General features: G+C 38.6%; 1 pseudogene; it reads right to left on the reverse strand.

Moving 5' to 3' along the window:
* The window catches only part of LOC109102868, a 103822-nt pseudogene that overhangs the window by 71392 nt on the left and 11718 nt on the right, over positions 1-20712 (reverse strand).

Genomic DNA, 20712 nt, shown 5'->3' on the forward strand with positions numbered 1-20712 from the left:
AGTTTAAGGAGGAGCATGCAAACCCCCTTTCACATCTGCTAGCCAGAATCAGCACCATGGATAGAGCCACCTTAATGAAGCATGGCACCGTACCCTCTGATGCAAAACAGCAGGGCCTCGTTAGGACTGTTTTTAATTGGACAGACGTTCGTGTAACTAAGGTAAGAGGGGGGTAAAGTTATCAGAGAGTAGATAGAAAGTGGTGTGGACATATTGGATATTGAAATGAACTAAACTGATCAACTATTTGATGCTAGAGATGTTACACTGTAAAAAAATAAAAAATCTGAATTTTAACAGTAAAAGATTGTAAAAATGCTGTGGTGAAAATATGTTAATTGGTAATCAGTTTGCTTATTATATATTGTACAAATCAGAGAGTAGATATAAAAATATAAGCAAATATAAAGTTGGATGTATTAGATATTGAAAATGACTAATTTAATGAATTTATTTCAAATTATTAAAAATATTAAATGTTTTAAAATATTTTCATTAAATGAACTGATTAAATCAGTTCTAAAATAAATCAGTGAGAAATAAATATTATATGAAACGATTTGGGGGAAAAAACAAAATAGAAAAAAATATATTTGAATACTAAATAAATAAATAATTACTGTGTATTCAATAAAGAATTGAAAAAAAGAGAATGAAAAATAAATAAATAAAAACTAAATAAATCTAATGGTATTTCAGATCATTTTGCTGTAAAATAGTTAAATTGAAATTTTTGGGAAATTAATCATAAATGAATGTTTCCAGAAATCCCTGTGTAACACTTCACATTTTTTTTTTTTTTTTTTTTTTTTATTTAATAATTATGTTCCTTCTGAGTATTTTTAAGCAGTTATTTGTTGCATCTCCTGTTGTTAAATTAATGTTCATTGCATTATTTTAGTTTGGTTAATTTAAGTTTGTTACCATGATGGTGTGGGGATTTGTGTGGATGATACTGTGCATCTTCTATATATTAGTATGCAGAAAGATCTTTAAAACAGACATTATATGAGGAAAAACTACAACAAAAACTTGGGTAACGCTATCAGAAAGTAGACAAAAATCTGGACATATTAGATATTAAAATTTACAAATGTTATCAATTTTTTGTTGCTTAAGACATTAGACAATTAAACATTATCTAGACATTCAATGAGAACAAAAAAATAAATAAATAAAAATAATGGAAAATAGAGTAAATACATTTGGGTAAATTTATCAGAGAGTATAAAGAAAGCAGGCCAGACATATTGGATAATAAAACCTTTTTGTCATTACCACCTTAGTGGTCATTACAGTGATTTTACTACAGTAAATGAGCAGTTTTAGGCAAAATACAGATCATAATTATCAGATTTTAGTCTGAAATCATATACTGTACCCCTCTGGCATCAGAAAATGGGTTAGACTCTGAGTTCAGGCCCAGTTCAGCGATATCCCGGACGAGTCTACATGATCTTAATCAATACTGGGGCGTGGCTAAGAGGGCCCCTGACTGTGTTTACTTTCCCAGATTACATAGCACCCAGCGTTCCTTCTTTGAGACCCGCAGGAGGCAGCAATATGTCGACAGAGGGATGAGGAAGAAGCAATCGATAGCTTTTCCCACACAGAGGGGTAGCAAGGGATAATGCTAGCATTAGTGACAGGCAGTGGAGGGGTGGATTTAGTTGCAACACTTCCACACTTGCTGGAGAGGGGGCGATCAGATTCCCATGACCCCAAACACGCTCTACTGTTCAGTGGAAGGAGGCGATTCTCACCTGTCTGTTTGGAGAACCTGGCTTCGAGCATCTATCAGCATCCCTAAAGAAGTTGCATGAAACCCTGCATAATGGTGTAAGAACTGACAGATGCATAGTTGTTGTTTTGTTTGAGTTCCTCCTCCTTCTATTCCTGCCTTTCTGCTTCTCTCTTTCTCCATCAGAGCGGGCCCTCAGGAGCACATCCATCCCTGCAGGGCCCGGGGCCGTTCTGCAGGCTGTGACTAAGCCTGAGCCTAATGTTGTCGGCCCCACAGGCTCCCAGACACATCTCACCTCAGGCTCTGGATGCAAACACAACACTTTCTCCATAGAGAGCAGTAAACAGGCACTACAGATGCCCCTCGCTCTGCTGTAACTGCTGCCAGCCTCACAGACTGCTTCATCTGTTTTTAAGTGAGTAGAAGTGCAGACCTTTTGCACAAAGCTTTTTGTGTGTTATAGCAACAACGAAGAACAGATATAGGTATGTTCCACCATAAAAAAGCACACTGAAAAATAAACACTTGGTATCTATTTCTACCTGATCTGACCATTAAAATTACTTTAGTTTGTGTACTTTAAAGTAGTGAATAGTTTAATTTCAGGTGACCAAAAGGTGAAGAAAAAATTGTAGCTGGATGTACAAAATTACAACTTTATTAAGCAAGGAGGTGAAATTTGTCAAGGCTTTTTAAATCATTGGTTTAAGCCATGATAGCCATATTTTTAAGATGTTGTGACAAATTAAAAGTGCTGTTAAAGGTAATATTCATGAGCCATGTATTAACCAGGATGATTTGGTGTATAATATGTTCCCCAACTTATAGATAATTTCTACACCCCTGATTCAGTCAAATAAATTGATTTAAAAAAAAACTTTAAATTGCCCATATTATGGGTAATGAAAGACTCATGTTTTGGTTTTGGGAGTCCCCAACAACAGGTTGGCATGCATGCAAAGTCAAAAAACACTTTCATTGTCTTTCATTGTCATAATATGTATTTATTTTTACCTTACTTGCTCAACGACTCCCAAATGATTGGCTCAATGATTTATTTTTCCAAACCCCTCTCTTGTGTGACACTAATCTGTGGTGATGCCTGTAATGCCTGATAAAGCTGCGTTTGTGAGCACAGTGCCACTTTGTGTACAGCGTTACCGGGGAAACCGCTATTTTTACCACTCCAAAAGCAGCACCTAGTGGCAAAGAATGAATTTGCATTTTAATTCAGACAAACGCGGTAGCTATGAATATAGGATATATTTAGGATTGAACTAACTAACAATTCTGCAGCTTTAAAAGGAAAGTCTTCATATGTGGCACACATGGATGATACTGCAACAATAAGCCAGAAAACATCCAAGTCCATGAGGAAGGTTGGCGCTCCAGATAAGTTACAGTGAATTAACCTTCTGTTGGAGGCTTCTGTGCAGAGGGTGAGACTGTAACAACAGACCCGAGAGGGAAGGTGCTTGTGGTTGTGTGGCTTTCTATTTGCAGGCCTGGCTGTGTAGCTGGTGTAGCGAGAGTTGAAACGGATAGCCCGCATGAAAGAGGAGAGGTCTACAACACAAACAGTGCCTGCCGTATTTCCCTTCAATCCTCTCAGTTGGCCACTCAAGGTCGTCATCGCGATACGGCTAAAATAAAAAGACACGTTTGCATTAGGTTGTGGCTGCAAGATTAGTGCTGAAATCATCAGATATGGTATGTATCAGAGTCATTTCCCAAGACACGCTGAGATGTGGCACTTCTGTGGGCGATATAGGTTTGAATTAGACCCGCAACACGTCATTATCCCATTCTCCCGTCATCTATCTACTTTTACTATTCAAAAAAGTACAAAAACATAATATCTTTTAGAGTGTAGGTTAAAAGCACAGGAATGATTTGTTCAGTTGAAAGGGGTGCTTTGGGTAAAAATGGCTCAATAGACTCAGGGTTAATGAGAGATGACCATTCTAGAATCGCAATGGGAACTTTGCGCTCCACATCGTCATGCGACTGGCCTCATTTCACCTGCATCTGTCACTGTTTTTATCAGAGTGCCACCACCACAGCTAGAGCCGTGCCACTGCAGAATGCTCTCGCTTTCTATTCATACTCTTGTTTCTTCTCTATTCCAAAGAAGTGTGTATGAGAACGTAATGGGGAGCAAGACGGGTCCCCCTGTGAGGGACAGGATATACTGAATTATTGAACCAGCCAAACGGGCCACCTGCCCCTACAACACACCATGATCATTCATATTTCACACATAAAACACACTCATGCACTAAAACATACCTTCATAACGGACAGACCTAGTAAGAATTCAACCTAAAACAATATACAGCATGTCAAACCTCTTAAAAATTATTCAGAATGAAAAATTTGTCATCGTTTACTCACCACAAAGTTGGATGAGTTGCTTTAGCTGTTAAAAGACATTCTTAAGAATGTCTGTGACCAAGCAGCTGACAGTAGCCATTGACTTACATAGTATGAAAAAAAAAAAAAATTTATGTAAGTCAATGGCTACCGTCAGCTGAAACTCTTTAAAATATCTTCTTTTGTGTTCAGCGGAAGACAGAAACTCGTACAGGTTTGGAACAAGTCGATGACAGAATTTACATTTTTGGGTAAACCATTCCTTTAAGAAGCATTTCATGTGATAATAAAATTATGCTGTTTTTGAGGACTAAAAGTGACTGCAAATTATTACTCTAAAAATTAATAATCAATAAAACAGTTGCATCACTCCTCTTGATATTCCATATTAAAGCACATTAATGACTTCCCAGTCCTGAGTGTATAATATCATACATGTACAGTATCCGCCTGTAATGTGTCTCTAACACACACATACATAAAATCTGCCTCTTTAACACCCTTCTCTTCTGCCTCTGACTCATCTCCACTTCCAAGAGCTCATCATTTTTTTCAATTTTACCCAGGCTGCCCAGTAATGTCCTTCTTTTATTGCAAATCTATACTCTTAATCTGGCCGGCACCGATGGGCGCGCAGCTCGATCAATAGAACGCGATTGCTGGGAAGAGTCCAGAGAGGCTGATAACCAAAAACCAGCAGCCACCCCCACAGGGTTAAGCTCTGACATAGACATGCACATATATGTACAACCACACTCAGTTCTGCTTCAACATTTTTTTTTACACATCATATTATCAATGTAACAATCTGTGTAAAACATTAAATTGTAAAAAAAAAAAAAAAAAAAAAAAAAAAAGACCTGTACAAAAGAGTAATATATGGTCAATGTCAAAAATATTTTATTACCCTTAAATTTAAAACCCAATACACTGTTTATTCCCTTTCAAATTATTTTCTACTCCAAGATTTCCTGACTTCATATAAAAAAAATATTACACTTAACACAGATGTCTAAAGAATACGTCTTTGTCTTCACTTTCACACATTTACTAATCTGTGCCATACAGGACCTTCACGAAAACATGCTTTCCGGATAAAGTCAAGAGGAGAGACACTTTGTAAACACAGACATGGAGCAAAGGTCAGTAAGGTCACTTGGAATTTAATGTTAACCCGTATCTATGGTCTGACTTCAATGCTTCACTCCTTGTGCATGACTCAAAATGAAAAGCATAAAAGCGAATTATGACCATCACAATCAATGCTGGATGTGTGGAAGGCAAAAGGAGGTAATTAGACCAAACTCCCCCATCCTGCTCTAAGCACTGACAGCACTGCACAATTTATTGTCCAACTAAAAGAACTCTCTGGACGATCTAATTGCAATATTAGCTTGTACTAACACCTGTTTTAAAGCTCACAGAGTGATATTTCACCCAGCCCATCATTGCTTGAGCACTTCTTGATCTGCAAATGGCATGTAATGCAAGTGCTTCCCAGTTTGTGTAAGTAAAGGGGTCATAAGATACGACCCCTGACCTTTTTGACCCATACTTAACCTCTAACTAAGTGGACTTGAGAATAGACTCACGAAGCTGGAACAGGACAGGAAGTGACTGTGTCGCCATAATTGCCTTATTTCCAGTGACAGCCAATAATGGGCCGAAATCAAATAGAATCCAGTGAAGCTCTTTGTTTGTTGTTGTTTATCGCCCCCATTAGCGGTAAACATCACGATCAATGGGGCAAAATTGATGAGACCAAACTAACGGAGAGGCAGGCGTGAAAAATTATTCTTTCGAACGCCACCAGGTCTGGTTGTGTTAATGCAAGCATGCGCATGCGAGGGCTCTTATTTGTGATGCATGGGGCCGCACAGCCGTGCGCAGCAGGTCTTGATTTACAGAGCAGATCTGTGCTTGAAACAAAGGTAGAGACTGTGGAGGGCAGGATGAATGGCCGTCATTAAGCCTTTTACAGTGACGGGCGCTACAGCTGATTTGCATGGTGGGCCGGCGGCCGTCCCTCGCGCTGAACTGATTTATCTGTTGGTTTAAGGAGCTCAGGGCGGCGCTCCTATAAATACTGCCCATCTTAATAGGGCGCTAAAATGCAGTCGTATGGACCGGTCTGTCTTAAATCACACGCATCCGTTGTCACCCATAAACACTTTAGAATGAGTTTTGGTCAGCGTAATGAGGAGTTGGGATGTGGCTGGCACACACACACACACACGCTAGACATCAGCGATTCAGCCCCCACGTAGCGCCATTCATTCCGACTACTCCCAGAGGAAACATTTCAGATGGCAATATCAGCCTCATTGTAGAGAGATGAAAAATTCAAACGCTCTCGCGCACGCTTTTGTCGTATTTTGTCGCGCCTTTGATGGGTCTCTCGCCCCGTCGGTTGTTAGTAAATTGGCATTATTGGTAGTTTGTTTGCTGGTGCGGCCACAATAATGACTGCAGGGTTTTGTCATTTACTGAGCAGCTAAATAATGGTACATTCCATAAACGACACTGAGAGCATGAAAAGGTGACATCATCTCTGCAGGTTCGGACCTTACACCAATCAGATGCACTCCATGGCAGCTAGAGGTGAGAAGATTTTGTGTGTGGTTGTGTGTACGAGCTTTTGTAAGTGTGTGTGTGTGTGTGTGTGTGTGTGTGTTGAGAAAGAGGAAGGGTCACTGATTTCCGGCTCCCTTCACTTCTGTCCGCTGGATACGCTCCAAGGCCAGTCTAACGAGCCAACATGGATTTGGTAATGACCCCTGTGCCCTAGGAGGACACTCTCACTGCTGTCCTGTTTGGAAGTGCACACTCTCTCACACAGTCACATCCACTCCATTCCAGTCATTACAAAACCTCCCTCCAGACGCTTTTAGCGGGTAGAAGTCCAGTCAACAGGGTAAAGAGTTTGAGAGAAGGTATTCAGAACAGAATAAGCAGTTAGCAAACCTAAAACTACGAACATGAACCCATGGGGAAAAAGCTAAATTGTTTGGAATCATATTCAATATCTCTAAATGTTGCAGAATCCCAAATGTGGTTGCTGCGAGAGCTGCGTTTGTCAAGAGGAGCATGTCTACACAAACTGTCTTTCGCTCACTTGGCCGCTTGTCCTGCTGTGGGATGCAGGATTTGCCCCCCGAAATGGACATTAATAAAATATCCAGATGCCCGTAGATGCAGGAGTCTTTCCATTTTGGAGGGCAAGAGGAAGATAAAAGATGCTCTTACCTGTCGATGATGACAGGATCAGATGGCGTCTCATTTCGGTTCCCACAGCTCTTCTTGTCACAACACCGGCTGAAATGGATAAAAGACATAAGTTTAATGTCTGTCTAATAGGGTTGGATCGATACTGGAATGTTTTAGGAATTTCTACCTCAGCACTGATATCAATACCTAAAGATCTCTGTCTCTCTCTTTTTACTTATATCATTATGTATTTATTTATATTTACTATTGTTTTAGAGAGCAACATACAACAGTGACTGTATCTTTAGTCAAGCTGCTTGATGTTCAGTTGGATTTTGGAAATGCAGTATAGGAGAGCAGTGACTTGAATTGGAAGCAAAGAAAAAGGACAAAAAGTGCTCAGTGACCACAGGATTATGTATGAGTGTACAAAACAATTAGCTTTTATGCTTATGCTCTTATGTTCTTCTAGAGATAGGGATGGAGCTATGTGGTGACCGGCAAGTCTTTCTCAAGCTGGTGGCTGGCTGACAGGTCGCCCTCTTTCTCCTCTCGCCCTGTGCTCCAGCTGGGCTGGGCCCCCGCCAAGGTCACTCACAGCCAGCCTCTGACAGTTTGGACAGCACCCAGAGAAGTCCTGGTGCAGCGGCTCTCTCCCCAAATGCTCCTCTCCAACACTGTCATCACCTCTGCCCTTGCCCATGCCCTCGCCCCAGGCTGGCACCTCATCTGGTGGCATGTGGTTCCCCTAAATACATCCCGCCTAGTCCATTCACCCCTTGCCAACCAAACTGGTGAGACCACAGGTGCCGCCTGCTTTGTGAAAATGGTTCCAATTAAGTTTAAACTCATCAGCTTTAGATCATCAGCCAGAAGAGAAATATTTTTGCAGAAGTGTTTCCTGCAGGACTGAGTTCTTACAGCAAGAGACAGAGATACTCCTCAGAATTTAGGACTATCAATATAAGAAAATAATCTTTATGTGTTTATATATATATATATATATATATATATATATATATGTACTATATATATATATTTGTAATTGTACTGCCCTAATATTTTATTACCAAAAATACACTGTGATATTATGTTATATTTTATTATTTTATATTATATTATTAGATTAAATCATATATTAAGGAATATAAATTATATGTTTTTTTTTAAGAATATAAATGTAAAGTTTTTTATTTAAATGTCAATGTCATATTAAGTAAAAAAAAAGTTTTAAAAATCTTTACGTTTATATTTTCAAAAACATCTATAATTTATATTAATATAATATAATATAATATTTAAAGAAAAATAGGTATTTTTATGCATAATGACTAAGAATAATCAAAATTAATCATGAAGCAGTGCTGCTCCTGAATAGCAGAGCAGGAGACACCGAATTGCAGTATCTATTCCATTTTTCTCTAAACAGTTTGATGAAATGATGAAGTAGATGCTGAAACAAAAAAATCATTACCCTCGATTAAGATTAGCTAAGCAATAACTTCAAATCATATTGTATGGATTTTTCCTACCACTAAGACTCCTGATATATTCATCCTACTTGCTTCATGCTGTCATGCATTAGATTGCCATTTGACAAATAATCCTCACTCAGAGCCACTGAATGCAAAACGATCTGACTTTATGAATCATTTATCACACTGTTTGATCTTTAAGAACCTAAAAAAACATGAACCGTTCGTTGTTTTCCTGTTCTTTGTGTGTGTGACTGTTGCCATAGAGCGCGCCACCATAATTTATTCCCCCAGCTACTTGGAACCATTAGCAAACTTCCAGGAGACCAATTAGCATTGGAAACCCAATGGTGAGGCTGTGGTGACAACCTCCTCAAACTGCGAAAGAAGTGTTATAAACAAACTGGACCCCAGGAGCACAGCCAGGTCTGGAGGGAGGCCCAGGCCCCCGTTCGCAAAAACAAACCTTGGCGGAGCGTCCGTAACGTGGCCTTAATGGTGTTCCCTCCAGGGCCTGAGCAGGCTAGCCCTGGCTTGGCTAATGATGAAGGGCCAGAACCACGAAAACAAATGCGGCTTCTCCAACCTCAAATGAGCACAGGACAAGCTGTGCTGCTCTAAAGAGGCACCAGCTCTGGTCGCTCCTACTGATTAGTCATAGATTGAGGAACAGATGCTTTAAGAGCTACCTACTCAGCTTGCTATCTCCACCGTGGCCCTCACTAGTCCACCAGACGGACCTCCGGTATCCTGAAGTAGATTCACTTGAAAACTAGAAAGGTGGGTTTATCAGACGAGGGCGAAATAAAACAGCCTACAAAAAAAAAAAGCAGAATCCAAAGACTAACATCAGAAACATAAGTACAAAAACAAATAGAGTGGAACATGCTGAAGGAGTAAGATAAGACATGAAACGATAGAGAAGGACGGAGAGAATGGATGTCAATAGAGGGCTTGTTTTCAAAGGACAAGTGTTGTAATTACCCAGCCAGACACAGAGAGGATGCGGCCAGGGCTAATCATATGCACCAGGCTGCCTGACTGGAGGGTGAGAGCCGGTGGCAGAGCTCTCCAACACAACATCCTCATCCAGACTGGCGGACAGAGACCAGTCCGTGCCTACTGTGCACCGCGCGCCATGATTTTATAGATGCGCAATGCCAACTAACCACTGCGATGCCTCATTTGGAGACTCTGAAGTGCCAGTTTCAAGTCATTGGGATGAGCAGGAAGGACCTTGAATGATTAAACGCAGACCAAGTCCTGTCCCATGACAAATGACTTCCTATAGTACATTATAGAGCACACATAATGGAGTCGAAACTTTTTAATTCACATCTATTATTTATGATTTATTTTATTTATCAATTGATTTAATCTAGATATGACACCAAAAGCAGCTGGCAGGGGAAATTGCGATAAATAAAATAATATTAATTAATTTAAGATTCTCTCAAAAATAATCAGAAACTGGTAATATACAGAGGTTTATATAATAATTTTATATATAAATTGTTTTGCCTGAATATAAGATCATTTTTAGTGATTTCCAATTGAGGAGGAAGAGGAGGAAGAGGAGGAAGAGGGGAAGTCGTGGCCTAATGGTTAGAGAGTCCGACCGTATCCCAAAGGTTGCGGGTTCGAGTCTCATAATGGCAGGGATTGTAGGTGGGGGAGTTAATGTACAGCGCTCTCTCCCACCCTCAATACCACGACTGAGGTGCCCTTGAGAGCACTAATGATAAATGCAGAACACTAATTCCGAGTATGGGTCTTGGCCACGTCACATCACTAGAGGTGACTGTTAGATGGTGTAGTTACAATGTCTACCAGCAGAGGCAAAATGGGCCATGCTAACCAGGTAAAACAACGCTCCTTAAAGTTCCTGGTGACTGTGAGTACGATGTTCACATGGCAATATTGTAACTCTGCTTACAAGAGATGCCAATTAATCTGTCACAGTCGTTTTTCTAAGCTCATTTACCACACAAAGGAAATGATCTCCAAAACAAGCGCTATTTATTAAAACTGAAAGGGACCATAGGACACTCATCCTCATGTCTGGGACAAGAACATCAAGTTTGCCATGAACATCTGCTGTGCTTTCAGTCTGTTGATGGGTGTTGCAGGTGAGGCAGACTCCGTCAGGGCCCTGATAAAGAGTTCTATCACCTGGGAGTGAGAGACAGGGGAAATATCTCTCATCTCTCTCTCATTAGTGAATGGAAACACACCATTCATCAGGGAAGGCAGTTAATAATCACACTCAATCACATAATGACCGACTCAAACTGAGCCATCATTATGGAAATGGAACCTGTATCGAAATCATATACCAGAGAGCCCGGTTCCTTGAGGGAGAAAATAGCACAGAATACCCAGCATCCAGTGCTGAGTGGCTTAAAACAGGTGAGTTTTCTGGAAGTGATGATGTCCACTTTATAGGGTGAAGCATTTGTGAGATTTATGTAGTGCTGGTGGCAGCCAGATGGAATCTGTGATGAACATAATTAGCAAAGTCCATCTTAATGATTCGGAATGTGTTGAAATTCCCATCAACACTTTAATAACTCGACACGATCCCCATAATCATTGACTGTCTCTTTTCTTGGCAAATCTCAGAGCAAAGCAAAGAACATTAGCATTAAATATATAAAAAAATATTATGAAGTATATGTGAAGTGATTCGGTAGTTAATTTTTTCTTTCCTTCTCGCCAGATAGAGTGTTGCAGGTATTACATATTTTCATAAGCCAAAAATTGGCATTCTAACACTTCCATGTCCACTGTCCTAAAGTCAATGGGTTTTTGTATGGATTTTTGGTTAAATGCCTGAAGTAAGGTCTGAGGTTAACACAAGCTTAAGATATTTTCACATTTTATTCTACAAGACAAAATACATCAGTATTACCCCACTTGTGATTTTACTTGTGTTGAAAAATGTGGATGCTAGCAAGTAGCTAAATGGGTTGTTGGGGGCAATAAACACAATCACACCGACCAAGAAAACTCATCTGGACTAGCCCATTTTTCAGTCTATGTTTAGCTTTTTACTTCTGGCAACTGTATTTAGGCTTCAAAATTAATAAAAGATGTGTTCATTTGTGAAGATTATAATGATGAACATAATGTTTAAGAATCAAACTTTTGTTGGTCACACAGATTATTTTCTACAATAATCCAAAAGCCAACGGGAAAAAAATGTAGGGTTTTTGTCGAGGGAGCTGGGGTGATGCTATAACTTTAGGGTTGGCCTACAAAAATACATAATCACTGCTGCACTCTATTTGAGGATTTGCGTCTCCCACCGGCCCTCAGGTGCCCAACAAAGCCCCATCACTTCCCCTCACTACATTATTAACTCTAAGTTTACCCCCCGTTACCCAAGACACCAGCATCTGAGCCCCTTTAACTTCCTCGACCCCCCAGCCCTGCTTCCCTACAGATCCTTACCCCCCTTCAATGGCCATCAGGCAAAAATTCATGGACAGTATACCTCTATCCAGGCCTCCAGCCATGCGAGCCCACTGTGATCCCATAATTACACTGCATTAAGGTCAATGTAATGAGGAAAGCCCTGTAGGACTTCACAGTGGAGCGGGAAGAATTGTGTAGGCCCACCTATGCAACCCTGCGGTACACCCGTGAGCTGAACTCCCAAACCATATGTTAATATTCTTCTAAAGCCTCTCTCACACAGTGATACTGAATCGTGATCAGTAATACGAGGCGTAATACATTTTTTCTTGTTAAATAATAAAAAAGGAATTAATAAGGCATTAAAAGATACTTCGAAAACTGCATGTTACGTTGTTTTCAATATGTTAGTGCTTTGAATAAGAGCAGATCTGTGTTTGTTATAGAAGTCTCAGGTTGTTCATACGAGAAATGAGAGGTAAATATGAACTGACCTGCACATGATCTCATGGGTGAGGAGAACACGACACATCTCTGGGTTTTTGTCTTGGCCTTCATAAAGGATTGCCTAAAAGGAAGAAAGAGAGAGAAATTCATGTTATTGCTACTGTGTGTGTGTAGTGCTTTAAATCTGTTTACTGGTTAATCTCAAAATCCCATTCAAAACGTTTGGGGTTCGTAAGATTTTAAAATGTTTTTAAAAGAAGACTGCATTTATTTGATTAAAACTACAGTAAAAACCTTATTGTTGTGAAATATTATTACAGACTGTTTTGGAAATATAATGTATTCATGTGATGGCAAAGCTGAATTTTCAGCATCATTACTCCAGTCTTCAGTGTCACATGATCCTTCAGAAATCATTCTAATTTGCTGATTTGGTGATCAAGAAACATTTATCATCATCAATGTTAAATTCGTTTTTGTGGAAACTGTTTCAAGATATGGTGATGAGCAGACAATTCATAATGAGAACATTTATTTGAAATGGAAATCATTTGTAAACTTATAAATGTCTTTGTCACATTTGACCAATTTATTCAGTCCTTGCTATTCGGTTCCTCTTGTTTTCTGACTTGGCCGAACTCCTCCTTTAGCTCATCCCGAAACCAGTGATTGCTCAAGATGTTCAGGATGCTGACACCTGGTCATAAGTCATGTTTTTGGTTCGAAGCATGCTGACAACTTTAACATATGCTAAAAGCTAAATCTGGTCATCGGGGGCTGGACGTATGCGGCAATCCGAGGGGGATCCAGACTCTGCTAGGGCTCATGTGGAGTAACAATCTTCCCATTCACCCCATCAGCATCCACCCCGAGCAGCCAGATGGCCAGCCAGGCCCCAAAAGAGAGGTCTCCTCCTAGGCATCCGTCATCGGGCTGTCATGCCTGGCCTGAATGACGGATGATCGGTGCATATCAGAGAAGTTAAAGGACTCACCCCCCTTCCTACCAAACCTCATCCCCATCACCAGTGAAGATTAATCCATTATAAACAAACACACATACATAAGGAACGCACAACACAATCCACCTCAAACTATCCTCCATCTTACTCAACTCTGGTCAGTCGGCCAGACAGGGTTGACCCAACGCCCTAGGGAACAATACTTTTAGTATAACGACCACTTCTACATTATTGATCTTTCTCTTCACTGCCTATGAAAGTCTCTTCCTCTTCATCACCATCCTCCATTTTTGTCGAAGGGGGAGGGGATTTGGGATTGGAGGGGGTTGGGAGGTGGATCGGGTCGATATTTATATATCATCGTTCTTGATTCACATCGCTGGCGCCAAAGTAGTGGCCCCACCCTGGTTCTTCAAGCACGTCTGACTCCAGCGATATGGAATAGTGTTACAAGTCTTCCATGAACTCCAAACACGCTCTTTCCTGGTACCTTAATTAAGTCATCTCACCTTACAAGAAATATTTCGATTAGCAGTACTAAACTATTTCGCTAAATTCAATTTGGGGAAACGTTCGAATTGAAGGCGGCATAACTCAACCAATATCCTTCTCTCTCATATTCTCAATTAGAAGAAAAATGGGTTGTTCTCGATCAATATTCACAGCTTCACTGTTGAAGCACATATGTAAAGCCTGCGTGTGTGGGTAGGGGAGAAGGATTTTACGGGCGCACACAGCTACAGCCCTTTTTTGTTGTCGGGAGGATTATTGTCTCCAGCGTGTCGGCTCTGCAGCTACATTAAGGCCTATTGATTGGTCTCCGGGGTTGATGCTTTGTCGAGGAACTGGTTGCCATATTGATCTGAGACAGGCTGACACACAGTGACAGTGGGACCTGCTGGGCTGAGGAAAGGATAGGCCATACGAAGACCAGGGGGGTTGAAATCTGGTCCATTTCATGACGGAACGAAGAAGGCAGGTGCAGGACTGAGTCGAGATTATGAGAGGCATCTCTAATGGGACTTTTATTTGCGTGCGGGGTTCATCACACGCACGTTTAGTCAAATCACATTTATATGTATAGCATCTTTAAAAAGATATAATATCTAAATATCTTCATACCTTTTAGCAGATTAGAGCTGGATGATAATATAGCTTATATTTCAAGATGATACAAGCAATCTAGTAGTTTAGATTTGCTATATAGTATACATTGCTTTAAGTGAATATGCTGTAAGCATGCAGTTAAGTAGGATTTACTATATATTCACCTTTATCTAAAGAGCTGGGTGATAATATAGTTATACATTTTGCAAAAAAAAAAAAATGTGTTTTATGTGAGTATACTGTATGTAAGTGGATAAAGTTGTACATACTTATAAATCAAATTTATATAAATAGCAGAGCAATATAGTTACATTTTGTGACAAAATAAATTAGTGCTGACAAATGTTTAATTGCGATTGATTGCATCCAAAATAAATGTTTTTGTTTACGTAATACATGTATGTATACTGTGTATATTTATTATGTATATATAAATACACACCCATACAGCATATATTTTGAAAATATTTCTATGTATTTCCATGTATATATTTATATTCATATAATTGGTATTATATATATATATATAAATATTTAAAATGTATAAACGTTACATATTTTTCTTAAATATATCAATGCATGTGTGTGTATTTATATATACATAAATATACACAGTACACACACATATATTATGTATACAAAAACTTTTATTTTGGATGCGATTAATCGCGATGAATCGTTTGACAGCACTAAAATAAATATATTGAAAAATTAATACATCAGTAGGCAATAATATATTTTACATTTTTGACAATGTAACAATCAAGCAGTTGAGATTTGTAATGCTGTATAATTATATTATATACATACTACAGTAGGTGTATAAAATTTTATTAAGTATTTTTATTTATTTATTCAAGTTATACATTTGTTATGTGGTGATATTTACACTTTATACACTTTCTGAGTGAATGATTTTCAATGAAAAACACAAAACACTCAAACTATACTCACCTGTTTAGTCATGGAGTCTATTAATCGAACATACAGATCCTGTTCTGTCCTGATACCTGGAGATTTAAAATGGAATATTAGACACAAAAACATGCATCTCATAAACAAAATGTTTTCTTAGGCTCTGGGTATAATAAAATCCTGCTCAGTTGCATGATAAAAAAAAAAAATCTAATGTGCCATATTTCAACACAAATACTTGTAGAATCAAGTGTGTGTTCAAATTAAAAGGCTCTTTGAGTAAACAGAACAGAAAGCCAGTCCCAAACGCAAAGCCCAATTGTTTTGAAAAGTCTACATAAAGGGACTCATTTCTTATGGAAAGTCTTGCAAATTAATTTGTTTTATTATTCTTTTCCCTACAGTACGTTTATGTGCATTCTGTTATGCTTGTCATGCTGACTGAGCTATTCCGTTAACGCTTCTTAGCAAAAACAAACTCGGCTCAGCTTCAGAGTTTTTCTATTATTTATGATTTTCCCGCCTTAAAGTGTGAGAGCTCGCTTTTCTCCTACCCTGCTGTCTGGTGGATGACAGAGAATCCACATCTACAGACAAATCACTCACCACTAGCTGTTATCATTAGAGCGGGAGAAGAGAACAGTCTTGTACTGAGACTTTGGGTCCAACTCTTCTTATTGTCTCTCATTAATGGCACATATATATATATATATATATATATATATATATATATAGACAAATGTAACATCGTACCTGCTCTTTATGTAGCCAGTGTGTGTGTACTTTAACTAATAGCTCAAATGAGGCCTTGTTTAACGTGTCTGTGTGGGTGAGTAGCGTGGAATGACATTAGACATGAGCGTAAACTGTGAAAGGGTGGCAAATGTGTTCAGCAGCATGAACTCCTCTCAGGATAAACAGATGGAGCTCTCAAATACTCTCCCAGATGTGATGAGACATGTTGCATGATTGTGGTTGCATATCGTTTACAGTTGGCCCCGCTCTGCCTCTCAATATGTCTTTGTTATTGATGGGATATGGAAAGGGTTTGCAGGAGCAGTATGGGTCTCACCGTTGCTGTAGAGAAGCTGTAACCTGTAGTGGATGCCATTGTTGGTCTTCTCGCCATTGTATTCCTAAAAGAATGCACAAGCAAGTAGGACAATTTATGAGAATAAAAAAGAAATTGTCATCTATTAAAACACTGACCATCAAGAAAGGTAATCTCAGTATGTTGAGCTTCACATCTGAATTGTGACTCACTGCTGCTAATTATGGAACCAATGTCCTGTGGCAAAAATGATGACAATATTAGCAAAAAACTACAACTAAAGACATTCACAACTATGTGTTTTATTTAATCAGGTTTGACTATCCATTTTTCTGTATACTTTTTCTATACATCTATTCACAACCGGTCAACTGTTTGGGATTGGTAATATTTTTTAAATTTTTTTAAATAAGACTGAACTTTTATTTGATCAAAAATATGGTAAATTTTTAAAGTAAAACAGTACTATTGAAAAATAATATTACAATTTAAATAGTTGTTTTCTATCTTAAAATATGTTAAAAAGTAATTTATTCTTGTGATGGCAAAGCTGAATTTCCAGCATCATTACTCTCAAGTCTCTAGTGTCATATGATCTTTCAAAATAATCATTCTTATGTGCTGATTTCTTAGTATTACCATTTCTTAGATTTACCAATCTCGAATAAAAATGTGCTGCTTAAACATTTTGTGGAAACCATGTTACATTTTTTAGGATTATTTGATGAATAGAAAGTACAAAAGAACAGCATTCATTTGAAATAAAAATATTTTATGACATTATAAATGTCATTACAGTCATTTTGATACATTTTTACTGACACCTATCTTTTGAACAATAGGGTAAATTGATATTTAGCTACAAAAGCGGTGCTTTTATGAAACCAATTAGAATTAGAATTTTTCCAAATTTGAAAGTTAGTTTGAAGGCTAATTTAAAATCTCTATTGAGAAATTCAAAATAATTTGCTTTCTATTAATCACAGGCAGCAAAAGAACTGCAGTGCATCCAAATGTAAGCCCAGTTTGGTTTCACTCTTTGGACTAATTGTGAGGTTTACATTTAATCATCAGGAGAGTTATTTTACATAATGAACATGACACACCCACACATGTCGTCAGTCTTTCTCTATCTCCTCACTGCCAAGTTTAGTGGTAGTGTCTTGGCAGCAACCCAGGGTGGAGTAGAGGACTGTGTGTGTGTGTGTGGGGGGGGTGGTTATGGCGGAGGTGAGCGGACAGCGAGGACAGAGCGCTGACCGTGCCAGCTGGACCCCGTCCCGTATGACCGTGGGCGGAGCTGTTCTCTGTAACCTTTTACTGAGAACAACCCCCTGACACACACACCACGGGGTGAGCAGGACGACCCTCCGACACACACCACAGGGCTAGCAGGTACAAACACATGACTACACTCCAGAATGGAGCTATAGCGGTACTGTGAAAAGGCAATTTTTAGAGGAATACTTTGGGAAAGAGCGAAATTTATTCCCATGATGCTGATCCTGAGAATTACACTCAAAGGATAAGCAAAGACCAAATTAATGTGGGGCAAAAATAAGCCAAACAACAATCCTCTGTTAGAAACACTGGGTATTTTATAATATATTCAATTAAAAAAAAAAGACATTACATATAATGTCAATGCAATTCTTATAACAAAAAAATTTGTCTCATCGGTGCCCCCTAGATGTATTACCTGGTACCGCTACTACTGAGAATCACAACTCTGTGTTTGATACCCTGAACTAGATCTCACATATACACAATGCAATTGCATAAAGAAGGGAAAACATGTCATGTAATATAGAATAGATTTAAAATATAGAATATCTTACCAATATTTCCAACCATAATTTTTTTTTTTTTTTTTTTTTTTTTTTTTTTTTTTTTTTAGATGAAATAAAAACACACACACACAAATTAAAAACTGTTGCATAGGGTTTAGGGAATTTTTTAAGAAATATTTTGAATAAGGAATGTGTGTATGATCTAAAAATGATTTATAACTTTTTTAACCTAACCATAAAAATGATTTATAACTTTTTTACCTAAAAATACATTTAGATATATTGTTGAAATTTATCTGAAAGTACGTAAACATTAAACATTGTTGCAGAAGGTTTGAAAAATGTTCAGGGTTTTTTGTTTGATTGTTTTTTTTTTCTCAAATGTTCATTATGCATGATCAATGAGTATGAATTAAATTATATATTAATGCTTTTGTTATTACTTTTTTTAACCTACAAAACTTGAATCAGATACACATATAAAATATATCTAAAGAAATTAATTTGACCTGTGCAACAATGAAACTAATCAAAGTGTGAGATGATTCAAGATTCAAGATTTTTATTCGACATATACATGATTATATAGAGAATATATAACCAGCAGTGAAATGTGAGTCAGGTCCGCTCCATGGACAGTGCAATTATTAAAGAATACAACACAGAGGAAAATATACATAAATATAGGTATGAAAAAATGAAATAAAAGTAAACAATAAAAATATAAGAATAAAATATTTTTTAAAAAGTATACTGTAGAATTAAATATAGAATAGAAAATAAAATGTGCATGAAAGTAGTCCACAGAGATAAAATCTTGGGAGTAAAATTATATGTCCCTGTCTTTTTTTAATGAAAGATCTATGAAAACTTAACTTAATATTTCTAAGCTTAATTCGAAGATGGCATGACCTTTTTATTTAGTAAACGTGCATCTAAAAACAACTGTAACATTATACGGTACATTCTTAGCATGTTCTCTAAGTTCAATATGCAACACCCCAGCATATCACAAATCCTGTTGCGTTATGTAGCGGCGTCTATTAGTGACAGAGTGCTTACTTTGTCTTTTTCCACAAAGTCCACGTAGGAGGTTCTCTCGATCTCAACGGGCTGTCCCTGCCGGTCATACAGGGCCAGAACGAAGTGAAAGAAGTTTGACTTGCGCAGGTTCGAGGGAGGCTGTTTCTCATAATGGGCTCTTGCCAAACCCACACCACTACGAGAGAGAGAGAGAGAGAGAGAGAGAGAGAGACGGAGAGATTAATGTACTGTAACCCAAATAATCATTCAAAATATGAGCTTGCAGAAAGATTAAATGGCAGATTCACATGAACTTATCATATTGCATATAAATACATAACATTGACAAGTCACCACAGTGTCTAATTTTATACGTTCGGCATGTGAATCACAACATTTCTGTATAATACTTCCAAATAAAATATGTCAAATTATAAAGACTACAGGAAACACAAACAGGAAATTAGAGCTGTTACAAAGACTGATAAAAGGAAATAACTGAGAGGTGTTAGAAGAGAGATATTTGGCTTGTTTTCTCATGCCCTGTGTGTGCCATGAACTCTATTGTCTGCCCCTCTCTGCCCTGCCACCTCAACAATTGGAATCTGGCGCGAAGCGGGGGACCCCAGAAGGCACCGTCTGCCTTTGCGGCTGCCAATCGCTACTGGGTATGGCTCGCCTTGGCAACTGCTGTGTTCCTCTTTCCCTGACCTGTCAGTCAAACGCACTTGGGCCTCCCTAGGGTTCAGCTGATAGAAGCCTCCATCCTGACTCTCACACTTGAGCATCGATTAGAACGCGTGGCAAACGACGGACTGACAGAGACCGAGGAGCTTCACGCAGCCCGAGAGGAGGCGGCTCGCACCTTCACGCCAGCCCTACACATCCACCTATCAATCAAACCGTCATCCCTGGCCCACTGACGCAAACGCTGATCATCTTTCCATACCTGGATCAGTGGACGCAAGGGCCTCAGAGAGAGATGAAGGCCTGAAGTAAAGGAAGGAAGATTAAAATGCAGGTGGTCTATTTTTAATAGGGTGGTAATTCATGCATCCCTTTCCTCGAGCAGAAACCGATGTCAAGCACTTAATCTGACACTTTTTTTTACCACATTACAATTTAACAAAGGAATACTTTAAAAAAAAACTATATACCGTTTCCACAAAAATGTTAACAGTTTTTACCATTGATAATTTAAT

This window comes from Cyprinus carpio, chromosome B14 (assembly GCF_018340385.1).
Source record: "Cyprinus carpio isolate SPL01 chromosome B14, ASM1834038v1, whole genome shotgun sequence".
NCBI lineage: Eukaryota > Metazoa > Chordata > Actinopteri > Cypriniformes > Cyprinidae > Cyprinus > Cyprinus carpio.